Source organism: Ranitomeya imitator, chromosome 6 (genome assembly GCF_032444005.1).
Source record: "Ranitomeya imitator isolate aRanImi1 chromosome 6, aRanImi1.pri, whole genome shotgun sequence".
Taxonomy (NCBI): Eukaryota; Metazoa; Chordata; class Amphibia; order Anura; family Dendrobatidae; genus Ranitomeya; species Ranitomeya imitator.
In genome coordinates this window covers 400066341-400073926 of record NC_091287.1, presented here as the reverse complement: position 1 = coordinate 400073926, position 7586 = coordinate 400066341, and positions in this window count along the sequence as shown.

Below are 7586 nucleotides of genomic sequence, written 5' to 3'. Positions count from 1 at the left end.
TGGGCACCATATTCCTTTCTAACAATTATCTCAGAGGGGTTTTGTACATTTTGTGTGCCGCCCGTTGTGTATGATATCACTTGTTTGCTATTCTTCTTAAACTCCTCAATTAATCCATTCCTGTATCCATTTTGCCACCCCGCATTTAAGAAAACCTTACTACAATTGATCTGCTTTAAAAAAACATAGCTGAGGCAAAGATTGATTTTTGACCTTTTACACGCTCAGCTCCAATACACCGATCTTCTGAGTACCTAAGGTTTCATGGACATGTTTAAAAAAAATAAAATATATATATTTCCTCATGCACATCTATGGGGATATTTAGGAACTACTAAAGATGTTGTTTTTAATAGCTCAATGTTATATACAGAGATTACGATCCTAGTCTTGAAAAAGGAGTAAAAAATGATGTTTGTGTAAATATTCACCTATTTTACCTAATATCTTTATTTGTGTATTGGTCTACACTATATAGCCAAAGTATGTACACCCATGCTAATTATTTAGTTTAGGTGTTTAACCCCTTCCCGACCTTTGACGCCACGTAGGCGTCATGAAAGTCGGTGCCAATCTGACCCATGATGCCTATGTGGCGTCATGGAAAGATCGCGTCCCTGCAGATCCGGTGAAAGGGTTAACTCCAATTTCACCCGATCTGCAGGGACAGGGGGAGTGGTAGTACAGCCCCGTGGCTACGATCGCTCTGATTGGCTGTTGAAAGTGAAACTGCCAATCAGAGCGATTTGTAATATTTCACCTATTATAACTGGTGAAATATTACAATCCAGCCATGGCCAATGCTGCAATATCATCGACCATGGCTGGAAACACTGGTCTGCCCCCCCCCCCCACCCCACCGATCGCCCCCCCCAAGCCACCGATCAGTCCTGCACACTGCCCCGCTCCCCTCCGTCCTGTGCTCCGCTCCCCCCGTGCTCTTGTCCGCTCCCCCGTGCTCCAATCCCACCCCACGTGCTCCGATCCAACCACCCTGCACTCCGATCCACCCCCCAGTGCTCCGATCCACCCCCCCGTGCTCCAATCCACCCCCCATGCTCTGATCCAACCCCTCGGGCTCCGATCCACCCCCCCACGCTCCGTTCCACCCCCCCGTGCTCCGATCCACCCCCACGTGCTCCCCCCACCCCATCATACTTACCGATCCTCCCGGGGTCCGTCCGTCTTCTCCATGGGCGCCGCCATCTTCCAAGGGCGCCGCCATCTTCCAAAATGGCGAGCGCATGCACAGTGCGCCCGTCGAATCTGCCGGCCGGCAGATTCGTTCCAAAGTGCATTTTGATCACTGTCATATAACCTATCACTGTGATCAAAATAAAAAAAATAGTAAATGACCTCCCCCCTTTGTCACCCCCATAGGTAGGGACAATAATAAAATAAAGAATTTTTTTTCCCCACTAAGGATAGAATTAGGGTTAGGGTTAGGGTTAGGGTTTCCGTATGTGCACCGTATTCTGGTCCTCTGCGGATTTTTCCGCAGCGGATTTGATAAATCCGCAGTGCTAAACCGCTGCGGATTTATGGCGGATTTAACGCAGTTTTTCTGCACATTTCACTGCGGTTTTACAACTGCGGTTTTCTATTGGAGCAGTTGTAAAACCGCTGCGGAATCCGCAGGAAGAAGTGACATGCTGCGGAATGTAAACCGCTGCGTTTCCGTGCAGTTTTTCTGCAGCATGTGTACAGCGATTTTTGTTTCCCATAGGTTTACATTGAACTGTAAACTCATGGGAAACTGCTGCGGAACCGCAGCGTTTTCCGCAGCGTGTGCACATACCTTTAGAATTAGGCTATGTGCACACGGTGCGGATTTGGCTGCGGATCCCAGTGGATTGGCCGCTGCGGATTCGCAGCAGTGTTCCATCAGGTTTACAGTTCCATGTAAACCTATGGAAAACCAAATCCGCTGTGCCCATGGTGCGGAAAATACCGCGCGGAAACGCTGCGTTGTATTTTTCCGCAGCATGTCAATTCTTTGTGCGGATTCCGCAGCGTTTTACACCTGTTCCTCAATAGGAATCCGCAGGTGAAATCCGCACAAAAAACACTGGAAATCCGTGGTAAATCTGCAGGTAAAACGCAGTGCCTTTTACCCACGGATTTTTCAAAAATGGTGCTGAAAAATCTCACATGAATCCACAACGTGGGCACATAGCCTTAGGGTTAGGGTTGGAATTAGGGTTGTGATTAGGGTTATGGTTACAGTTGGGATTAGGGTTAGGGGTGTGTTGGGGTTAGTGTTGGAGGTAGAATTGAGGGGTTTCCACTGTTTAGGCACATCAGGGGTCTCCAAACACAACATGGCGCCACCATTGATTCCAGCCAATCTTGTATTCAAAAAGTCAAATGGTGCTCCTTCATTTCCGAGCCCCGACGTGTGCCCAAACAGTGGTTTACCCCCACATATGGGGTATCAGTGTACTCAGGACTAACTGCGCAACAATTACTGGGGTCCAATTTCTCCTGTTACCCTTGTGAAAATAAAAAATTGCTTGCTAAAACATAATTTTTGAGGAAAGAAAAATCATTTTTTATTTTCACGGCTCTGCGTTGTAAACGTCTGTGAAGCACTTGGGGGTTCACAGTTCTCACCACATATCTAGATAAGTTCCTTTCGGGGACTAGTTTCCAAAATGGGGTCACTTGTGGGGGGTTTCTACTGTTTAGCCACATCAGGGTCTCTGCAAACGCAATGTGACGCCCGCAGAGCATTCCATCAAACTCTGCATTTCAAAACGTCACTACTTCACTTCCGAGACCCGGCATGTGCCCAAACAGTAGTTTACCCCCACATATTGGGTATCACCGTACTCAGGAGAAACTGAACAACAAATATTGGGGTCAAATTTCTCCTGTTAACCTTGGGAAAATTAAAACATTCTGGGCTAAATAATTATTTTTGAGTAAAGAAAACGTATTTATTATTTTCACAGCTCTGCGTTATAAACTTCTGTGAAGCACTTGGGGGTTAAAAGTGCTCACCACACATCTAGATAAGTTCCTTTCGGGGTCTAGTTTCCAAAATGGGGTCACTTGTGGGGGGTTTCTACTGTTTAGCCACATCAGGGGCTCTGCAAACGCAACGTGATGCCCGCAGACCATTCCATCAAAGTCTGCATTTCAAAACGTCACTACTTCACTTCCGAGCCCCGGCATGTGCCCAAACAGTGGTTTACCGCCACATATGGGGTATCAGCGTACTCAGGCGAAACTGGACAACAACTTTTGGGGTCAAATTTCTCCTGTTACCCTTGGGAAAATAAAAAAATGCGGGCTAAAAAATCATTTTTGAGAAAAGAAATTTTTTTTTTTTATTTTCACGGCTCTGCGTTATAAACTTCTGTGAAGCACTTGGGGGTTCAAAGTCCTCACCACACATCTAGATTAGTTCCTTTGGGGGTCTAGTTTCCAAAAGGGCGTCATTTGTGGGGGATCGCCAATGTTTAGGCACACAGGGGCTCTCTAAACATGACATGGTGTCCGCTAATGATTGGAGCTAATTTTCCACATATGGGGTATCAGCGTACTCAGGACAAACTGGACAACAAAATTTGGGGTCCAATTTCTCCTATTACCCTTTGCAAAATAGGAAATTCCAGGCTAAAAAATCATTTTTGAGGAAAGAAAAATTATTTTTTATTTTCATGGCTCTGCGTTATAAACTTCTGTGAAGCACCTGGGGGTTTAAAGTGCTCAATATGCATCTAGATAAGTTCCTTGGGGGTCTAGTCTCCAAAATGGGTTCACTTGTGGGGGAGCTCCAATGTTTAGGCACACAGGGGCTCTCCAAACACGACATGGTGTCCGCTAACAATTGGAGCTAATTTTCCATTCAAAAAGTCTAAGGCACGCCTTCCCTTCCAAGCCCTGCTGTGTGCCCAAACAGCGGTTTACCCCCACATATGAGGCATTGGCGTACTCGGGAGAAATTGCCCAACAAATTTTAGGATCCATTTTATCCTATTGCCCATGTGAAAATAAAAAAATTGAGGCAAAAATAATTTTTTTGTGAAAAAAAAGTACTTTTTCATTTTTACAGATCAATTTGTGAAGCACCTGAGGGCTTAAAGTGCTCACTAGGCATCTAGATACGTTCCTTGGGGGGTCCAGTTTCCAAAATGGAGTCACTTGTGGGGGAGCTCCAATGTTTAGGCACACAGGGGCTCTCCAAACGCAACTTGGTGTCCGCTAACGATGGAGATAATTTTTCATTCAAAAAGTCAAATGGCGCTCCTTCCCTTCCGAGCCTTACCATGTGCCCAAACAGTGGTTTACCCCCACATGTGAGGTATCGGTGTACTCAGGAGAAATTGCCCAACAAATTTTAGGATCCATTTTATCCTGTTGCCCATGTGAAAATGAAAAAATTGAGGCTAAAATAATTTTTTTGTGAAAAAAAAGTACTTTTTCATTTTTACGGATCAATTTGTGAAGCACCTGGAGCCAATTTTCATTCAAAAAGTCAAATGGTGCTCCTTCCCTTCCAAGCCCTGCCATGCGCCCAAACAGTGGTTTACCCCCACATATGAGGTATCAGTGTACTCAGGACAAATTGGACAACAGCTTTCGTGGTTCCGTTTCTCCTTTTACCATTGGGAAAATAAAAAATTGTTGCTAAAAGATCATTTTTGTGACTAAAAAGTTAAATGTTCATTTTTTCCTTCCATGTTGCTTCTGCTGCTGTGAAGCACCTGAAGGGTTAATAAACTTCTTGAATGTGGTTTTGAGCACCTTGAGGGGTGCAGTTTTTAGAATGGTGTCACTTTTGGGTATTTTCAGCCATATAGACCCCTCAAACTGACTTCAAATGTGAGGTGGTCCCTAAAAAAATGGTTTTGTAAATTTCGCTGTAAAAATGAGAAATCGCTGGTCAAATTTTAACCCTTATAACTTCCTAGCAAAAAAAAATTTTGTTTCCAAAATTGTGCTGATGTAAAGTGTACATGTGGGAAATGTTATTTATTAACTATTTTGTGTCACATAACTCTCTGGTTTAACAGAATAAAAATTCAAAATGTGAAAATTGCAAAATTTTCAAAATTTTCTCCAAATTTCCGTTTTTATCACAAATAAACGCAGAATTTATTGACCTAGATTTACCACTAACATGAAGCCCAATATGTCACGAAAAAACAATCTCAGAACCGCTAGGATCCGTTGAAGCGTTCCCGAGTTATTACCTCATAAAGGGACACTGGTCAAAATTGCAAAAAACGGCCAGGTCATTAAGGTCAAAATAGGCTGGGTCATGAAGGGGTTAAACCACAACCATTGGAAAGAGGCGCATAAGCTCAAGCTCACATTAATGCAATCTCAATAGACAAACATTGGTTCCAATTTGAGGTACCGTCACATTTAGCGACGCTGCAGCGATATAGACAACGATGCCGATCGCTGCAGCGTCGCTGTTTGGTTGCTGGAGAGCTGTCACACAGACAGCTCTCCAGTGACCAACGATGCCGAAGTCCCCGGGTAACCAGGGTAAACATCGGGTTACTAAGCGCAGGGCCGCTTGACATTGCTTTAAGATTGCATCTTAGGCTTTGTTCAGTAATCACATGTCCAGTAATCATCCATTAGAACGGAACCAGCAGCAATCCATTGACAAAAAAGTTGTACAGACACAACTTTTTCGGCTACGGTATTTTTAAAAAACTGATTTCAGCTGGATCCATTTTTTTTTTTAACATTGAAGTCTATGGAAAACGGATCCGTTATATAACCATTAGTTTTCTTCCATTTGAAACAGATACAGTATGCAAAAACAAGAAAATTGATGGCTATTTAATGGATCTGTTTTCTATAGCCTTGAATGTTGAAAAAAATTGGTCCGGCTGAAATCGTTTTTTTTTAAAAAACGGACAAAAAAAATGCGTCTGCACAACTTTTTTGTCAATAGATTGCTGCTGGATCCGTTCTAACTGATGATTACTGAAATATAGCCTTGGCAAAATGTGTAATCTGATAGATGTGTCACAGTTCATTGTTTCCGGGAATTTCGAAGTCATCATGACATCCTGATAGCTGAATTATGAGCCGAGTTTATAGTCAGTGTACTTAGTATGGTGAATGCATATGCCGCAGACAGTTGTTTTATACCAACATATAACTGCTGAATACCAGTTGGCGCCGAGCACAGAAGCAGAGTACAAAAAGGGTTTTTTTCTTCATATAATTAGTATGCTGGTAAAAAAGCTTAGTTTGACCCCTTAAGGATACAGCCTATTTTAGCTCGCAGAACACAGTGCTTTTTTTGTTCTTTTCATGAAAGCATTCTGACAGCCATGATTTTCTTTTACTGCTTGTCTGTCTTTTTTTCATGATCAAACGTATCTTCCATTATTACTACCTTCATGTTTAATTTGAATTATTGTTAATTAGAATATTGTTTAGTTAATATATATACTTGTTAGTTCATTCAAAAACAGTAATTTGGAAATGTATTCTTTTGGGGTGGTTTGGGGATGTTTATTGGGCACTATAATATACGGTAATAACTTTATTCAACAAGATATTCCAATGATGCAAATACCATATTTGTATATACTTTTTTTTTTTAAATATGTTTGCTACATTAAAGTACTTTCATAGAAAAAATATGTTATAGAAGGTCGTCAATCACTTTAAACCATGTTCCTGGCTCTTTAAATAAGTTGGTGGAGTGAAAACTTAGAGAACTTGTCTTGCATCAAGTAATAAACACAGCATTCCTGTTTGTTGGGGGGGTGGTGTGCCCCTGAAGAGTAACAATTTGATCAAGTGACCAAAAAGAGCTTTCCCGCTAGAGCTCTTAGAAACATAGGGGGCTGCAGTTGGTGTGATCCAGCCAGCTTCACAGCAGCTCCTACAGGCTTGAAAGCAAAGGCCATGTTCACACAGTGCGTTTTTTACTGCGGAACCGCAGCGGTTTTGCCGCTGCGGTTCCGCAGCTGTTTTCCATGCAGGGTACATAACAATGTAACCCTATGGAAAACAGTCACTGCTGTGCACATGATCCGTAATTTCGTTTAAAAAGCCGCGCAGAATAGCTGCGGCAAAAAAGAAGGAGCATGTCACTTCTTTTTCCTGAACCGCAGCGGTTCTGCACCCATAGACCTCCATTGTGAGGTCAAAATCGCAGTAAAACCCGCAGATCAAAAATATATCTGCGGGTTTTACGGCGATTTGATGTGCAGAACCGCTGCAGCAGGAAGTGCGGGGGAGCGGGCGGAAGTGCGTGGGCGGAGTGTGGCTGCCCCTCCATGCTCCGATCCCGCCCCCCCGTGCTCCGATGCTCCCCCCGTGCTCCGATGCCCCCCCCCAGTGCTCCGATGCCCCCCCCCGTGCCCTAATCTCCCCCCCTTATACTTACCCGGCGTCCCGGTGTCCGTCCGGCCGTCTTCTCCCTGGGCGCCGCCATCTTGCAAAATGGCGGGCGCATGCGCAGTGCGCCCGCCGAATCTGCCGGCCGGCAGATTCGCTCCAAAGTGCATTTTGATCACTGAGATATAACCTATCTCAGTGATCAAAATAAAAAAATAGTAAATGACACCCCCCCCCCCACTTTGTCACCCCCATTGGTAGGG